Source organism: Anas acuta, chromosome W (genome assembly GCF_963932015.1).
Source record: "Anas acuta chromosome W, bAnaAcu1.1, whole genome shotgun sequence".
NCBI lineage: Eukaryota > Metazoa > Chordata > Aves > Anseriformes > Anatidae > Anas > Anas acuta.
Window position 1 is genome coordinate 1,338,811 of NC_089016.1, and position 14,690 is coordinate 1,353,500.

General features: G+C 42.6%; 1 protein-coding gene across 4 annotated transcripts in view; it reads right to left on the reverse strand.

Annotated features, from left to right (window-relative positions):
* Window positions 1–14,690, reverse strand: part of LOC137847229 (uncharacterized) — a 77,499-nt gene that overhangs the window by 45,240 nt on the left and 17,569 nt on the right. Inside the window, exon 5 of one of the 4 annotated variants that reach the window (XR_011090881.1) lies at window positions 9,430–10,738. The exons of the other annotated variants lie outside the window; for them this stretch is intronic. The gene's annotated coding sequence lies outside the window, so the exon portion shown is untranslated. Of the gene's footprint in view, window positions 1–9,429; window positions 10,739–14,690 lie in introns of those variants that run through there. 4 annotated transcript variants of the gene reach the window in all.

Genomic DNA, 14,690 nt, shown 5'->3' on the forward strand with positions numbered 1-14,690 from the left:
GACTGTTCTAGGCAGAGTGTTTGAAGTGATGAACACATGCTCTTTTATTTATATATTTATTTATTTTTATTTTCTTTCCTATGTTGGAATAATTTGTTCACCTTTCCAGGCAGACCTTGCTAGGTTCAGGGGCCCCTCTGTACTGGAGGTGTTTTTCTGGGGCTGGCAGCTGTCAAGAGGACCTGTGGGAGACCGGAGGCCCTCAGGAGCTGCAGGTGGAGGCTGGGCAGCGTGTCTCAAAGGATTGATACCGGCCATTAATAAATATGAAAACAAAGGAAAACAAAGTCACAAAAATCATAAAAGTGGAAATGTGCATCCATAAATTATCAATGCTTTAGAAGTTTGCCTTTATTTCTGTTTAGTTTTGTTTTCTTTTTTTTTTTTTTTTCTTTTTTTTAAACGACATTTCAAAGCATTTCTAGTGTTGTTAGGCCAACACCATCAAGTAAGATCATTCTGCATCTTGTACAAAGCCCTGTGCCCCCCGGAAGAATCTTATCATATCCATGACAATTCACAGTCTTTGCAAAAAAGTACATAACACTGAGATGTGGACCTTGCTGCACAGATGGAGGAAAGCAGGGCCACGAACATGCACGCAATATTCACTTTTCCAGGTGATAGATCCAGGAGATGTGGAAGTGTGGCAAAAGTAGAAAACATGCTCAGCTTTATGGCCAGGACAGAGTATGCATTTCCCTCCAGGTAGGAAAGAAAATGAAAAATGAGACCGTCTCTGAGAGGAGCAGCGTGCAGAGGGAGAGAACTAACACCCCAGAAAAGCCCAGATCTCTTCCCACACCTCAGAGCACATCCAGGCAATGGACTTTCAGGTGCTTACAGCTGGAAGACAGGAGCTGGAGGTGTAATGCAGAGATGGCTGAGGCAGTGCCTCCCAGGCTACAGTAACAGCCAAGGGAGAAGAGGAGATGTTCACCTGCCTGGCGTTAGATGGTCCCCTACAGCACAGGAGGATTCAGGCTCCACAGCATCTCCTCTGGCAGCACCAGAAACTGGGCCTGAGGTCAAAGGACGATAAGGCATGTTGGCAGGGACCTCAGGAGGCCTGCAGCCCAAGCTGTCACAAGCATGGTCAGAACAGGCTGTTCAAGGCTTGATCCTGTTGCATTTTGCAAAACCAGCAAAGACGGAGACTGCACAGCCTCTGGGTGACGCCTGGCTGAGCTCATGGTGAGGAGGCTTTTTGCCTTCTTTTTTGCCTGAAGCTCTCCTCTTTCACCTTCACAGCTGTTGTCTTTTGTTCTCCCACCCTGAACCCAGCTGAAGATCCTGGCTCCACATCCTCCACAACCCCCCCAGAGATACAGCCAGAGGAGGTCCCCCTCGCCCTGCCCTTCCCCAGGCTGGACAAGCCCAGCACCCTCAGCCTCTCCTCACAGGCAGAGTTCTCCAGAGCATCTTGGGGACCCTGTGCTAAACCTGCTGCAGCTTGCTGACATCCCTCCTGTCCTGGAGACCCGAAAATCAGGAGCCGTCTTCTGGATCATGCCTACCCTGCATTCCCTGGCCATTCCCAGCTCACACAGCCCAGTACACTGCTGGCTGTCCTTGCTGGTTACAATTCCTTTGTTATCATCCTCCCTTCCTTTTCTGTCCTCTTCAACTGTTTTTACCTTAACCGACAATTTCTTTCCATTTTCTGATTCTCTCCCGTATCCCCGAGCACAGAGGAGAGGGAGATTTTTGGCAAAGACTGAGGAAAAGGAAGGCACGGAGTCCCTCAGCCCCATCTGTGCCCGCTGCTATGAAATGACCTCTTTGGCACTGAGGAGACACGGGGGGATGCCTCCCATGACTGGCGTGTTGGAATGGAAGGACGTGGGCCCTTTAGGAAGGACAGGCTGGGGACACGAGGAGGGGGCATTGCCCTCCCTGTCAAGGAGCAGCAAGTAGCATCCATCCCTGCAGCTCTGCCTGGGGATGGATGTGTTCATTTCTCAAATGAGTTCATTTTTCATACTTCAGAGAAAGGAAAGGCTTATGTTTCAGACAATCTTTTATTACAAATCATTCTATCGCATCTATGGTCATAATTGCAAGTCGGCTGCCTCCAAAGCAGCAGGGAAGGACACGATCCTCTTTGTAGCATAGTTGCTGCCACAAACAAAGCCACTGATGCATTTTATTAGAGAAGCTGTTGCAGCAGTGCACGGCCCTCTAAAAAGCATGTTTGCAAGCTAGGCTGCAGATCTTGTAGGTACAGCTGTATCAGATGGAGAAGGAAGCATCCTGTGGTGATTCCCTTCACCCATTAGCCGAATGGGTACCATGCCCAAAACTCTGCTGGCAGAACAAGCACCCAAAGCAAAGTTAGATTAGTTAGCTCCATCCTGCCTTTCAGTTCAGGGGTGGACAAAGAGCAAAGGGACAGCTTGTAGCAATTACCAATCTCTCACACAGGCGTTTCTATTACCAAAGATGCAGAGATGATAATGTCTGGCACAGCAGCAGTGACAAGCTAGTGGCAGCACCTTTTTCCACTGCCACAGTTGTTCATTATCTCTGTGAGACTCCGAGTATGTCGTTTTAGAAAGCAGGCATACCAAATGGAAATACTACTGCCCCCTGGAAACACTGCTGCTTATCATCTTATCATCAAAGTCTGCCTCTCTGCCTCCCTCAGACCAGCTAGCACAAAATTTGAGTATTCCCCTCAACTTCGGTCTATACAACATGGAGATAAAACCCACAAAAAACACACCTAGAGCACTTTCAGCTATGGTAAATGGAAATGGAAGATCTGAGAAAGGTCGAGGTCCCATGTGAAACTGTACCTAACTGCTGCCATATGGATGGCTGTACACTGGTCGAGAAGTTCATCAACTTCTAGGCCAAAGGAGCAAACAGCAACAACAGAAATCCAACTACTTCTTGAGGTTTACCTAGCCGACTCTGTGAAAAACCTCTATCGCTTTTCCGTATCTACTGGCAGACACGAACAACAAAGAAACCTGGAATCTGCTTCCTTAGGAAGACAGCTTTAAAAAGTAGTAACGCCTCTACAGATTAGGTCACGGCTTAAGAATGTGACAAAAATTGTGTTGACAAGACCCCTTACCAAAGGGGATTCTTATCTGGTCATATTCTCCCCACACAGGACTCTCGCAGCACATAAACAGCAGCCCTTATCTGCTTTAGGCCAACCTGCAGGACTCCTAGCAATTTGCCTCAATTCTAATTTCCTCATTCTAATTGCTAATTTCCCTCATCCTGCACTCTTCTCAAGACGGTCCTTACTCATGCCCTCTGCAACTCATGCAAAGGAACCTTTTACCTCACGTACATAGGGCCACTCTTTCCCATTTCCCCTGCTGAAGCCTAAGATAACCGCTTTCCTCCCGAGAGGGACTGGCAAACCCTTATTACACTGCAATAGCACGGATGAGAAATTCTAAGACTGCATTTGGATGCAATTTCAGAAAAGTAGTCGCTTATCCATGGCTAGCTGGTTTATGTCAGCCTACAGAAATCGACATGAGGTGTGGAAACTAAACAGTCACAGTGCATTATAGGTTGAATACTTCACAATCTGTATGTCCTTCCAATTAATTGTTTTATTTGGCATCGGTTAACTGACTTAATTTGCAAGTGTACAGGTCACAAGAGGTCCTATGTGAGTATTAAAAAAAAAGCTGAAATTAGACATCCTTTGAGCTCGTAGTGATCCACAGTAACTACATTGTCTGGCTCCGTAGAAACTTGCACAGTGTTCTCAACACTCATCTGTTGCTGTTCTACCTGAGGATGTCCAGCAGGAGTCATGTGAAGTGTCCAGAAACTGGAATGACACAAATTTCTTCAGCCGGGTTTCCTGTTTATCTAGAATACAGTCTCAATGAAGTACCCTCCACCTGTAAAACACTCTCTTTCTACAGAAACAGAGTCAGAATTGTTGTCGTCTTCACTGAGAAATACTTGGCTTCTCCCTTCTTTCCACCTAAAGTCACTGCTCCATAAAAATTAAAAACTAAGACAAAAACCAAACAAACCAAAAAACCACAATCAATCAAAAAGCAGTAGAGAAAAGGGTAACAGCTTAAAAAAAAATAGTCATGTTGCCAACTCAGGTTAGGAAACACATCTTACACTGCTACACTAGGGCATAAGTCTCCTGTTCCACGTGTTACTTTGGATCCGCACATCTTGAAGTGTAGCTTTTTAACTGCACATTTCTGCTGCTCGTTATTGGAAAGTGCCTCATATGATAAAAGAACGTCAGTGATTGCTGCTTTTCGGTTAGGTACTGTTTGAAAAACCAGACTTTAAAATCAAAAAAACAGCACCTCCAGAAACACATGGGCTTGGCTTGCATAATTAGAGGAGCAACATCACTACGGAATAAGCCATGGGATGATTTCTGGGAGCTGTAACAGTAAAAAACAGAGTGAAAGTGAAGGCTAAAGCTAATTGTCTTTGGCGAGAAGAAGGTGCTAACCAACCTGTTGGACTTTTCACTCACCATTTGAAGTTTGCCCTTCAGGATGGAGTTTCCCACCTTAGTGCTGAATGCCTAGGAAGCTCGGCACTCTCCGTTTCAGCACCGGGCTGAGTCCCATCCAAGTCTCCCCCGCTTCTCTCCCCGTCTCTCCCAGAAAATGCGATTTCCTTGCTCCTTGCCTGCTGTTCCGGCCTCCCCTCCCCTTTTTTCCTCCCCTCCCTCTCCTTAGGGGCCGGGACGCCTTCTGTAAGCAACTCGATATCCCAAATCCAATGAAGTTCCAGCCGTTTAGCAGAACGCCCAAAACCACAACATCCCCCCCTTGAAGGGGGGCAGAGCACAAGGCTGAGGAGCGCCCAAGCCGCTCCGTGCGGCCCGTGAGGGCGGGGAGCGAGGAGGCAGCAGGATAGCTTTGGTTTGTTTTCTTTCGTGGTGCTTTTCCCCTGGTTGCAGAACTTTCCCATGCTTCGAGGCACAGAGCCATTCCTGGTTCATTTGGAGGACCGCCAGGCTTTGCTGAAGCACTCAAATTGCAGAGATGTGCCCTAGATGACAGAGGTGATGATCTTGCTCCTAGCTGCACGTTCAAGTCCAAATGTCTCTTCCCTAACTTTGTGATGCACAAAGACTTGGTGGTAGCAGCTTTTGCAGTTTCCCCAATATCAGCAAGCCATTTATATCCAGTTATTCCAGGAGTAGAAGAATCTTGTCTATTTTCTGACTTTAGAGTGAAATTTAGTTTGACATCCTCTTAATGAAACTTCATTTTGTAAGCAGAACGAGCCCCCCCTCGAGGTTATCACAACTTCCCTCCTGTAGTAAAAATGATAGTACTCATCCTTGTAGGAGCAGCAATATGACGAAGCTCAACAACAGTAAGAAGGGTTCTATGCTTTGGTGTAATGAACCTTACTCTTTTCTGGAGAGAGCACCTCATAAACATATTTAGCAAGGTATGGAGACGGGAGAAAAACTCTAACTAGATTTTAATTCTGCAATGAATAATGTCAAGCTCGACTGTTCCACTGACCACTTTAATTTGAAGTGTGTTTTGCTGTTGTTGTTTTTTGTTTGTTGTGTTTTGTTTATACATGAAACACCGAGTTTATGTGAAAAGTTCTGCTGGAATATCTTTTTGCAAAGGATATTAAGCTTAAGTTATCCACAAGAAAATGGTTAGCTGATTTTTTTTTCCCTGAAAATCCCAGACTTTTTTTCCCAGAATACCACAATTTTCTTTGCATACTGTGGAACACTGGCTTATAAACGTGGTGAAATTTCCCATTCTCAATGGGTCTAATCCAAGAATTCTTTTCTTCCATCTCTCCTCTGTCCTCTTCTTAATGTAGGCCATTGACAAAGCCAAAATCAGACCGAAAAAGAGAATCTACTGCAGGTAAGAGGCTGTAACTCCCTAGGATACCTATTCATGCTGGTTATTGAAAAGGATGGCACTTGGTCACTCCATCTATTTCATTTGGCCCCCAAACCTTCTAACCTTGTCAGCTCATTCGCTCATCAGTGACTTTTCTGTGAAGAGAGGTAGGTGCAAATAGGAGGATATTTTATGAATTCCTTGAAGGCTTGGGGAGAGAGCAGTATGAATTCCATCTTGTTCGTAGGCACAAAGGAATGTGTTGTTTCCCAAATGCCGTATGGAAAACAATGGGCAGAGTTTTTTCTAAAAAGCAAGAGTTGGAGCTACCTGGTATTTGGGTATTTCTCTTGAAACAGTTCTTACCTCCTTGAGCTGTTAGATCATAATGCAGGAAATGAAAGTGCTGCATGCAAAAACAGGGTAATAAAATATATACACCTTAGGAAGAGACTTACAATGGAATAGTTTTTTTTGAACACTGTCAGTTAGAGTTCTACATGAACAGAGTGAAAAACAGCTTAGAGAAAGGTGTTGATCGTTTTCACTTTTCTAGACAAGAAGTAACTGGAGTAACCTTCCCTCCTGTGTGGAACAAACGTCTCACATTAGTTTTTCTCAGACTAGCTTTCGGTCTATGAAAAAGTTTCTCTACAGATCATGCTTTTAAGTAGTTAGTTTCAACGTGCAGAACAATAAAAATGTGGAATGCAGTGGTCCTGACAAGGACTTCTGATTTGGTATTTGTCCTGGTTTCAGTTAGAACAGAATTAATTTTCTTCCTAGTAGCTGGTGGAATGCTGTGTTTTGGCTTAGGATGAGAAGAGTGCTGATAACACCCCGATGTTTTAATTGTTGCAGAGCAGTGCTTATACCAAGCCAAGGACGTCTCAGCTTCTCACTCTGTCCTGCCAACGGGCCGGCTGGGGGTGCAGTAAGAGCTGGGAGGGGACAGACCCAGGACAGGTGACCCAAACTAGCCAAAGGGGTATTCCATACCATCTGACATCATGCTAAACAATATATAGGGGTGGCTAGCTGGGGGAAGGGGACGGACTGCTCGGGGTTAGGCTGGGCATCGGTCAGCGGGTGGTGAGCAATTGCATTGTGCATCACTTGTTTGTACATATTATTAGTACTATAAGTACTACTAGTAGTACTATTATCATCATTGTATTATTATTATTATTATTACTATTGTTATTATTATTTTCCTGTCTTATTAAACTGTCTTTATCTCAACTCATGGGCTTCAATTTCCATTTCTCTCCCCCGTCCCAGAGAGGGGAGGGGGGAGGGTGAGCGAACGGCTGCGTGGTGTTTAGCTGCCGGCCCGGTTAAACCACGACAGTATTTAAAGAAAAATCAATTCGTTTCAGTGTGTCTCTTGTTTGTTTGTTTACATTTTACCAGAGCAACGGTGAAATCAAGAGAGTCCCATCTTTACTGTCTCAAAATATTGTCTATGTTTCTGCATTTCAGTTGCCAGAATGCCGAGGACCAGAGCAGATGAGAAAGCTGCAAGATGAGTTCATGGAGAAAATGGGGATTTGGAGGTCCGCCGAAGCTGCAGACTTCGATGAAGTCGTTACCCTACTACAAATCCATCCCTTCTGCTTGACAAATATATAAGAAAGTGTCCTGGTTTCAGTTAGGACAGCACTCTTCTCATCCTAAGCCAAAACATAGCACTCTACCAGCTACTAGGAAGAAAATTAACTCTGTCCTAACTGAAACCAGGACACAAAGTAAGTCTTCTTTTCCTGCAGGCCTACTCAAATGATCTTTCCGAGCAAGCCTTTGTGCTCTGGCACGATATTGGCCTTGACTCGCTCACTCTTTTGACAACAGAGAGGTATTGTCACTCCTGGCATTGAGAGTTCAGTGTGTTTGGGGGTAGGCTGAGACCTCCTTACGTGCCCCCCTGTGTGTTATGCATTGCTACTGGTAACTACTGGCCACCAGTGACCATTACTGGTCAGGTATCAGAGGCTTTGGGAGTGTTTGGTCTGAGCATTCCACTGCTTAGCAGTTTTCATGGCTGGTGAGCGTAGGTGGTGCTCTCTTCGTCGCTCTACTAACGGTGGGCTCTTTCCTTGGCCTACACCGGTATGTCCTGCTCTCCTTGGTAATAATTGATTCCTTGAAGTCATGGTCCTTTGTAGCTTACTGCCAGACTGTGTAACCTGACTTTTGGGGGACTGGGCATTCGTGGCTGGTTAAGTCTGCCTGGACTGAGAGGGTGTGAGAGAGGATGAACTTGGCAGGTGCTTCATGTCTAAAGAACTTAAGCCCAATTGGTTTAATTTGCTGCTGAGGTTGTAGTTTTGGGATTGCCGTTTGATGAGAGATCTTCATCCTGAGCATGCTTTTTATATGGGCCTGGTGGGTTTCTGGGTTGTCTTCTGAACCGAAATGATTACTTTACCTGTGACTTTCATCAGATTTAACTTTCCCCATTGAGCAATTTTCTTAGTATCAGAAGTGCCTTCATTTTGAATGCACTTTTAGTTCCATAGTTATAAAAGGGAATGTAAGGCTTGGTTAAGAAACTGAGGACAGTTTGATACAGTCAAAGTGAAGTAGTTCTAATGATTCTGCATTTGTGTCTGCTGTTTATTTCTGTTTCTGAAGCTGAAATTGTTATCTGCTTCAGAATTGCCTTGCCTTGCCTTGCCTGCCCTGCCCTTATCTTCCCTGCCCTGTGCCTTCCTGTGCCCTGTGCCTTCCTGTGTTCCAGAGGCATTTGGGCAATGCCCTCAAGAATATGCTTTAACTTTTGTTTAGCCCTGAAGAGGTCAGACATTTGGACTCGATCTTTGAAGGTCCCTTCCAACCGAACTATCTTATTCTAGGAAAACTCGCTTCCAGCTCTTTCAAGATAGTAGCAGCATCATTTCTAACTAAAAGCTTGGCCAGATGATTGTAACCGAAGATTGAGTCCAAAGACTCAAACAGCTCATCTGGAGCAAAAATGTACGACATGTCTTCTGGAAGTGGCTCCTGTTTAATGTCATTTATCTCGTTGTCACTCGAGTTTCCATCTGCAGCCATTTCTGCGAGAGGCTCCTTTTGGTCCTGCCAGTGAGCAAGTGAGGCTCAATGGACTGTCTGGGGGTTCTGGGGGGGGAAGCTCAAACGTCACCATGACGACCCAGTGATGATATCACAGTGTGGCTCTGGCTGGAGCAGCCAGAGCAGGCATGTTGCTGGTCCTGCAACGTAGCTATGGGTGTTTTGACTCAAGAGCCAAGAAGCAAATAAAGTTATTTAAAGGGAATCACCCCTCACCTGGCTGTTGCTTCCCCTTCCCTGTGTGGTCCCCTGAATAACCCCCTTCTGGCCTCCTTGATGTCCCTCCTGGTTCTCCAGCTGGGGAGGGCAATCAGTCTCCCAGGCAGGCAAGGTTAACACAAGCAAACAGCAATCTCTTACCAGTTTGTCACTGTTACTTGCAAATGCTTCGTGCCTTCAATAGCGCTGCTTCAGCAAGGTGATGCTCTGCAATGTCAGTGGTCTGCCAGAGGCTGCTCTGTAGGTCCAACTAGAACAAGACACTACGTACATTTTGATAATGCCATAAACAGAAGACGTGCAACCCCTCCTTTCTTGATTCAGTTCCGATGCTTTGATTGGATATGTTAGCAATTTAGAAAGCAAGCCAACACACTCAGTGTGTTCTCTTAGCCTTTTAAATCACACCCCTCTCTGCAGAATTCCCTTCATGTATCCTCACAATGCAAAAAAAAAAAAAAAAAGTCTATGAAAAATGGTTTTCTGCTTGAAAGATAAAAGCAGTAAGCTATTTCTGTAAAGATTTAGTAGAAAGTACAGGTCTTTTCTGAGCCACAGTGTCAGCAAAGAGTTCAATGTCATACTAATTTCAGAGGCTGATGTATTCCATCAGTTTACCCTGATCAACCACAACTTTTGTCTTCTATGAAGAAGTTAGTCAAGCCACTGAAGTTTTTAGATGTGTGCACAGGTATGTCCTTATCCAGTTACTACAGGCCTGAGCAATAAGCTTCTACAAAAGAAGCCTTCAGTGCCATCCTTTCTGCGTATCACTGAAATACGCAACACAGATGCCACTTCAAAATCTCCAAGGTTCATTGCGAACAGCACACCACGTCTGGAAGAATTTCTAGGGCCTCCTTGCCAACTTTTTCATATCTTTCACTCACCTGTGCAGCAAACAACAAATATTTCACCTGGCTGTGCATTCGTATTGCTTCTACCTCCTTGGAAAAGGGCCATAAAAGATAAATAAATGGAAAAGCTTACAAGGGAAGCAAACAATCATAAGCAACGAAAACATACAGTGCTCTTCCCCATACACCTCTGACTAAAAATTCATTTGGAAGGAAGCAGACTATTCACAGTTCTATGACCAATGGCAGTGTGAACTAAATCTCCAGAACGGCAGTAACAATAGAGCTTGCCTCTGAGACTGATAATCCCAGCCTCAGAAGGTCTTAGGCTAATTCCTGAAGGACTTGATCAAGAACAAGGAGAAAGCTAGTTCCATCTCCAACTTCTTGCTCTTGCACGTGGGAAGCCTTCACAAGCATTTTTGCAGTAGGGTGCTGGACCTTTAAAAGAAGTCACACATCTTGGACACTAACATCTCATCTGGATTGCAGCTCCTGGTTTTTCCTGTGAGTCCAGTATAAGCTCCCTAATTTCAAGATATATCTAAAGATACACTGAATGCATGAAGTAGGAAAAGAAAGCAATACGGATTAACTTAACTGGGTAAGTTCTCTAAAAGCCAAAAGTACAACCATCTATGAAAAAAAAAAATCACAAAGAACCAAACGTCTCACCTGCAACATACATTGGACATCCTTTTTATTGGTTCTGTGCTGTTTTGACAGTGTGCAGAGGTTTCACTGTCATTCCTGCAACATGAGAGAAGCCTGAATTTAGACCTTTAAGCTGAATTCACATATGTGTATCTTACGAACAAGATCTCTACATTACAGTTTAATTCTAGTGTTTTATCTACCTTGGGAATGCACTGTTTTCCCACCTCTCGCACCACTTTTATTTATTTATTTATTATTTCCCAAAGTGTAATTAACAACTATTTAAACTAATACAAAGTTAGAGATAGCTACAAATGTCATTCAAGAGAAACTCTTGAAATATTAGTATACTCCGCTTATCACTCACATTCTGTGATTAAACAAACAAATGATAACTGCAGTTATCTCAAAGCATGGAGCTATTCAAACTATGTTGGAACAACTATATTTTATGTAGTATACATGAATGTGCATGATGACATGCGGCATATGTGCAGCAATTTTACCACAAAATGGACTTTTATTAAAATTGCCAAAGTATTCATTGGAACATCTGAAAACCTGTTTTGTGGCAATAGAGATTACCCTTATTGTACATTCTAACTTTCTGAATAATGAATAATTCTAGCTAGAGAGCAAAACCAAATTATAAATGAATAAAAGTCATCAAAAAAAATAGTATAAGAACAAAACCATATTGTAACTTTAAGGCATTTCTCAAATCTTCAGACAATGGAAGAAAAAAATATATATATTTTAACGTAAGGTTTCTAGCAATCTTTGTGAGTGGGGCTGGAGCACAGAACATCTAGTATCTTTCTGTGACATCTAATACCATCTAACAGCTCACCACAAAGCAGTATTGGCTATCCTTGAACTGTCTGACTTACTCTTATAAATCACAGAATCACAGAATTTCTAGGTTGGAAGAGACCTCAAGATCATCGAGTCCAACCTCTGACCTAACGCTAACAGTCCCCACTAAACCATATCCCTAAGCTCTACATCTAGACGTCTTTTAAAGACTTCCAGGGATGGTGACTCCACCACCTCCCTGGGCAGCCTGTTCCAGTGTCTAACAACCCTTTCAGAAAAGAAATTCTTCCTAACAAATGACCAACATTTTTTGGTGTGTTTTTTGTTTGTTTGTGTTTTCCTTTTCTTTTTAAAATTTGACTTAAATATCCTTAAAGTTTCTCTGTTTCTCCAGCAGACATACTCGCATAGCAATTGTATAACCAAAAGCATAACCAAAATTGATGGTTAATATTTTGGTTTTGACTGTGAGGTATAAGAAGTATCATGGAAGACTTTGGGGGGACACACAGGGATGCATATAAAAAACATGCAAAGCCACAAGCTAGACTCCTAAAAATAATTCAAGACTCCAACTTCTTTTCATCAATTAAAATGCACAGCTAGCTTGATAAGCACTATCAGCATAGCTCAAAAAGGATAACTATTTTGCTATCATATTTCTTGTATGCAGAAACACTGCGGAATTCTATCACAACAAACTGATGAACACAGAACATGGAATAAAATACTTTATTAAAAAAAAATCTATAGTTGACTGCACAAAATGAGAAGATACAAATGAAATATAAATTTAAGGCAGGAATAAGTGAGAAAGGCAACTTCACAATATGGCCAGAGACTGAATTGGTCTAACAAAGTAAGACACAAATGCAACAAGCACTGAAAACACTAAAAAAAAAAAAGGAAAGAAAGAAAAAACACCAAATAACCAATAAAACCAACAAAAAATAACAAATAATTTATCACTGACTTTTCTTGTCTACTGTCTAGTGAAATACCTATGCAAAATAACTAAGACATAAGAGTACCATGGAAACAAACATGCTATAGGTAGAAAAATGAAACAAAACCAAACAACTAAACTACAAACAATACAATAAAGGTTGTGACTTTAGTTATATTTATTTTCCAGTGATATCAAACCTTTCCCCAGGAATCTCTGTATAGAGACTAAAACTAACCTCCTGATGGACTGATATTTGTGGTATGTGCAACAAAAACTGGACTTGACAGTGACTGACAAGCCTGGACACCTGAACAAGCTTGCAAAGTGGGCCCATGTGAACCTAAGTCTAAGTGCAAGGTGCTGCACCTGGGTCAGGGTAATCCCAGACATAAGTACACACTGGGAGAAGAACTCACTGAGAGCAGCCTTGCAGAGAAGGACCTGGGAGTAGATGAAAAGCTCAACATGAGCCAGCAGCATGTGCTTGCAGCCCAGAAGGCCAACCGTATCCTGGGCTGTATCAAAGCAGGCCGAGGGAGGTGATTGTCCCCCTCTACTCTGCCCTTGAGAGATGCTACCTGGAGCACTGTGTCCAAGTTTGGAGCCCCCAGCACAAGAAGGATGTGGGTCTGTGTGAATGGATCCATAGGAGGGCCATGAAGTTGATCAGAGGGCTGGAGCGCCTCTCCTACGAAGAAAGGCTGAAAGAGCTCTGGGGTGACCTCATTGCAATTTTTCAATACTTAGAGGGGGCTTATCAAAAAGATGGAGAGCAATTTTTTGCTCAGTCAGACAATTCTTCACGCAGGGGGTGGTGAGGCACTGGAAAAGGCTGCCCAGAGAAGCTGTGGATGCCCCATCCCTGCAGCTGTTCAAGGCCAGGTTGAATGAGGCCCTTGGCAACCTGATACGGTGGGTGGCTTCCTTGCCCATGGAAGAAATGTTGGAGTTAGCTGGTGTTCCCTTCCAATCCGAGCTGTTCTATGATTCTTTATATTTTACTTTAACTGTGCTCCACATTAACACATATGACTCATCGATAAAACTGATTCACATTTTTCTTTACTGCAATTAATAATTTAACAATAGTTATTTTAGCTATTTCCTCTACCAGCATTTTTAACCATTTTCTTTACAATGTTGCTATCAAATTAAAAAAATATATTTCTTTCTGTTCTTAATGAAAGAGTAAAACAATTATGAAATGCTTAAAAAAGTGAAATACAGGAATTATCCCTCAAGTTCTTCATTAGTTTACTCTATATTATACTTTAAAATATAGAATAAGCAAAATTCAAAATTTGCAATAGCCTGCCAAATACATAAGTAAACCATAGGCTTGTGAACTGCTTCATCCATCTTGGAATCCTGCCATCCTTGGGAAGGTAACGCACAATATATAGAACACAGGGTTTGAATTTTTCAATCAACTTTTTTGCAACTTCTAATCTTTTATTTATTTATTTTGTAATTTTTACAGCTGTGGGAATTTTGATCTTGTATATACATACCGTTGTGAATAACTGTAACATGGTGGGGTTGATAAATACTGCAAAGGTGCATTCTTTCAAAAAAAAAAAAAAGATACTTTCTAAGATTATATTAGTTTTGAGATTGTCAGTGCAGAGAATCATGGTAATTTTAAAGTGTACATCATATTTATAAACCAACACCTCTTGTCAATGAATGCCCTTCAATTTACGACTACATGGCACAGAAAACAACTGCAATTATTCTGATGCTCGAGGATTTTTAAACAGTCTTAAATAATCAGTTCTACTTTGCAGCTGGTCTTGTGAGACCAACAAGACCAAGAAAGCTACATGTAAAAGCAACAAGAACTCCTGAACTAACAATTTAAAGGTAAGAACGCTGAAGGCATCACCACAGCCTCTTCTCAACTGGTATCTGACTTAACGCTGTCTTCCAACAACAACAAAAGACCAAAGCCAGCCATGAGATGTAACTGTTGCAGCAGCTCATGGCAAGATTTTTAATGCATTAAAATTGAAAACTTGTGTTCCTTATGTATTTCTGCTAAACTTACCCGAGTGAAGAGAAGGGAAGATCTGAACTTGTTTGTCTCTCTGTATGATATACATACTGAGGCACAGTGTTAATTATATCAAGACACAGAGGTGGAACTCTAACAGAACAACACTGACACACTTGAAACTCCTTGCTCTTGTGCTGATTGTTCTACTACTTCATTCCAAAGGTATTAACAGGCGATGTATCCTGAGAAAAATTTCTGAGTAGAAACTGAGTACAGACTGAAAA